Source organism: Lynx canadensis, chromosome F1 (assembly GCF_007474595.2).
Source record: "Lynx canadensis isolate LIC74 chromosome F1, mLynCan4.pri.v2, whole genome shotgun sequence".
Taxonomy (NCBI): Eukaryota; Metazoa; Chordata; class Mammalia; order Carnivora; family Felidae; genus Lynx; species Lynx canadensis.
In genome coordinates this window covers 38,614,274-38,618,873 of record NC_044319.2, presented here as the reverse complement: position 1 = coordinate 38,618,873, position 4,600 = coordinate 38,614,274, and positions in this window count along the sequence as shown.

The following is a 4,600-nucleotide window of genomic DNA, read 5'->3' as shown; positions in this document are numbered from 1 at the left end:
TGCAGAAAAAACTATTTGTTCCTATTTGTTCTTCACCAATCTGCCTTGGTGCTTTGAGTTCCCTCCCTGTTTTAGTATTAAGTAAATCACACCAGGACCTATTTAAAAGTCAAGGATACAACATACCTGCCCATTATGATCTTGGTCTATAGGCAATGCTATGAAGGCAGATTTTCCAGGGTACAAAGTGCTGGGGTAGCAGACCAGGTTGAAGCACTGTTTATATTGTTGCTGCTACTACTACTATTGTTATTGATAATTATGAGAGTAGACATTTCTCCATCATTACTATATGCCAGACATAGTTCACAAGTGTTAACTCAATCCTTACATCACAGCATCCCTATAAGTTAAGTACTGTTATTACTCTGTTTTACACGCAAGGGAACTAAAGCTCAGAGATGCTAAGCAACTTACCTAAGGTCACGCAGCTACTAATCAGGTCGTCTGGCTCCAGGACCTGAGCTTTACTTGCTAGGAGGAAAACGAGTTGGAAGAAGGTAGGAGTGGAGGATGGTTGACAGTGGAGATAAGACTTGTCCTACCCTTGATGTTCTTAGAATTTTGTCAAGAGCAAGACCTTTGTCTTTGACATATTCCCTCAGTGTTGGCCTTAAGACACATGAAGCCATGTGGTGAGAAGAAATCAGGTCTTTCCAGGATATATATTTTTATTAACCACAAAGTTCCCGCTGCTTGAAAGTAGCAGTAAATGACCAAGCAGGAGATTGCAGTTCCATTTCTGATCCCATGCTCCGCAGAGATGGCAGGGAAGATGGAAAGAGCTAAACGACTGAGGCTCAAGACTGTCTCAGTTGGACATGAGAGTTCCAGCTATGGGAGTCTTACTCATAGCTTACACATAGCTCATAGCACACTCCCTGTCACTACTGTTACTGTTCAATTTTTTTCAAATAATAATTAAGAACTTGCCACTTGAATCGGTTTTCTGGGTTTTCTCCTTCTATTTCATTTTTGTTTTCCACACCTATAAACAAAAGTCAATCCTGAAGTGTTTAAGACAATTTGATGAACTCAAATATCTGGTCTAATTTTTCACTTCAAATTCAATTAAAATTCAATTTCAATTAAAATGTCCAAACCTACTTGATCTGAACAAAACATTAAAAATAGGCTTTATCTATTCCTCTCTTTTTATGTATGAGGAAACAAAGTGCAGAATAATAATATGGTCCACGGCCAACGTACACTCAGATAGTAATGTGGATTGGGACTAAAACCATACCACCTATCTCTCATTTCAGTGTCTTTTCCACTCCAAAGGTAGTAAAGAGTGTCCGTTTTATTTTATTTTATTTTTTTAAGTTTATTTATTTATTTTGAGAGAGAGAGAAAGAGTAGGGGAGGGCCAGAGAGAGAGAGGGGGAGAGTGAATCCCAAGCAGCTCTGTGCTGTCATCATAGAGCCTGGCAAGGGGCTCAATCTTGCTAACTGTGAGATCATGACCTGAGCCAAAATCAAGAGTCCAGACACTTAACTGACTGAGCCACCCAGTTGCCCCAACAGTGTCCATTTTAGTGTGTTTGTTCTACCTCTGTTTTGGAAGAAAGTCCCATTTTACTTAAAAAAAAATTTTTTTAATGTTTATTTTTGAGAGAGAGAGAGAGAGAGAGAGTGTGTGTGTGTGTGTGTGTGTGTGTGTGTGAGCAGGGGTGGTGCAGAGAGAGAGGGAAACACAGAATCTGAAGCAGGTTCCAGGCTCTGAGCTGTCAGCACAGAGCCTGATGTGGGGCTCAAACTTAGTAACAGTGAGATCATGACCTGAACCAAAGTCGAACACTTAACCGACTGAGCCACCCAGGCGCGCCCAGAAAATCCCATTTTAATTCTTCTTTCAATATGAAGTGACTTCCTGTCTAATATGGTATGATAGCTGCTTACCAATATTTTCATACATACAGGAAGGTAGTATTTCCTTGCCTCCTAGAAGTGGGACATAGCCATGTGAATTTCTTTGGCCAAGATTATGCAAGAAGAAGTGACAATTATGTGATACTTCTGAGACAAACATTTATTTAGGTGTCAGTGTGACACTTTCCAGAACCTTCTCCCTTTCCACATTAACCAAAGAGGCTATGTTTTCCAGATGATACAAGATGGTGGTGCTTACTTCAGTATGGATGGCTGAGTTGCTACATTGAAACCAGTTATCTTGGGGCTCCTGGGTGGCTCAGTTGGTTAAGCAGCCAACTCTTGATTTCGGCTCAGGTCGTGGTCTGGCAGTTCATGAGTTTGAGTGCCCCCATCTATCAAACCTGTCACTGGTAGTGCAGATCCTGCTTGGGATTCTCTCTGCCTCTCTCTCTGCCCCACCCATGCTTGCGTATTCTATCTCTCTCTCTGTCTCTCAAAAATAAAATAGACATTAAAAAAAATAATAATACAGTTGTCCCAGGAAAGTCACTCAAATCTTGAGATATTAACCAGGTATTTCAGTGAGTGTCAAACAAATTACCATTGTGTTAACTCACCAATATTATAACCTTATTTGTTACCACAGTATAATCTAGCCTATCCTGATTTGACCAATGGGATTTAGGAATCTATATCAAGAATACTAGTGAGAACCTGTTAGGTGTTAGTCACCATGATAAGTATTTGGGGTTATTTTCTCATGTGATAATTTAACTTTAACCATGACACCAGTAAGGCATGTGTCTATGTCATTTGCAATTGGAGACATTGAGCCTCAGAGAATGTAAGTAAATTCCCAAGTTTACTCAACTAGTAAGAACTGGAGTCACTCCCAAGCGTGTCTGGCTCTAAAGTGTCTGTTTGTTGTCCCACTCCACAGCACTGCCTGACTTAGAATGGTGTTACTCTGAGTGTTTACAAGTAGTAATTGTGGGGTGTCTGGCCAGCCTAGTTGGTAGAGCACACAGCTCTTGACTTTGGGGTTGTGGGTTTGAGTCCCATGTTGGTTGTGGAACTTACCTTAAAAAAATGAACTAATTAAAAAAAAAAAAGTAGTACTTGATCCCATAAGCATTCTGTGGAGTGTGATTATCAGTGTGCCACGTGTTCTGGGTAATGCAGTGTGATTCCTTAAGGAATTCAGAGTCTAGTTGAAGGTAGTCAAGCACATGAAACAATAATGAACAATATGAGATGTGGGTGTTGAACTGGGGCTTCTGATGTGATGGATGGGAAACACTGTGGAGACCTGTCCATACTGTCCCTCATTGTGGGAAAGAGTGTGGATTTAAACTGTAGCCCTACCACGTATGCCTCTCTCAGTTCCTTTGTTTCGTGAACTGGGTCAGTAACAGTACTCACATCATGGGGTTGTGGTGAGAATTGTATCGGACAATGAGTATCACTTAGCAAAGTTATGGCACACAGTGGGTGTTCAATAAATATTAGCTGTCTTCTTGGAATGCCTGGCTGGCTTAGTTGGTAGAGCATCTGACTCTCGATCTCAGGGTCGTGAGTTTGAGCCCCACGCTGGTATAGAGATTACTTAACAAAAACATACTGGGGGGGGGGCCTGGGTGACTTGGTTGGTTAAGTGTCTGACTTTGGCTCAGGTCATGATCTCACGGTTCATGGGTTTGAGCCCTGTGTTGGGCTCTGCACTGACAGTGTGGAGTCTGCTTGGGATTGTCTCTCTCTGCCCCTCCTCAACTTGTGTGCACTCTCTCTCTCTCAAAATAAATAAATCAACTTAAAAAAAAAAAACATATTAGGGATGCCTGGGTGACTCAGTCGGTTAAGCATCCGGCTCTTGATTTCATCTCAGGTCATGATCTCACAGTTCATGAGTTTCAGCCCCCTGTCGGGCTCTGCACTGACAGAGTGAAACCTGCCTGGGATTCTCTTTCTCCCTCTCTCTCTGCCCCTCCTCTTTTCTCTCTCTCTCTCAAAATAAATAAATAAACCTAAAAAAAAAAACATATTAGCTGTCTTCCAATGCCTGGAGACAATAGGCATTGGTATGAAAACCAGCATGTGAAGTGATGATATGTGTGGTAATATCCATGGGCTTAGAGGGTTCCATTTATGTCCGATTCTTTCTTTGAGATACATAGAAGATAAAACAGCCCCTTATGAATGCCATGAGTTTATCTCTACACTAAGTGCTCTGAGGGTACAAAGATGAACTAGACTTGATGACTCTCGAATGGAAGAGCATAGATGTATTCAGGGAGAATGGCCCAAGAGAATCACCACATAAATTACAGGAGGGAGAAGAGTGGGGGGAGTGCGGAGGAAGGGATGACTGAGGTGTCCCCAGGCCCAGACTTACGAAACAGCACATGTAGCAGATGCTAATGGTAAGCATGGCTGATGCTATTCTTGCCATTTTTACAAACCTGCTCCAGCAGCTGCAGGGATGCTAGCTGCTACTCGTGTATATGTAATTTTTACTTCAGGAAGTCAAGCTGAGCAAAGGGCTTGGGGTTTTTTCTTCTAAGTGTTTATTTTTGAGAAGGAGAGTAGGGGAGGGGCAGAGAGAGAGAGACAGAGAGAGAATCCCAAGCAGGTTCCAGGCTGTCAGTGCAGAGCCCAACGTGGGGCTCAAATCCACAAACTGTGAGATCATGACCTGAGCCCAAATCAAGAGTCAGATGCTCAACCG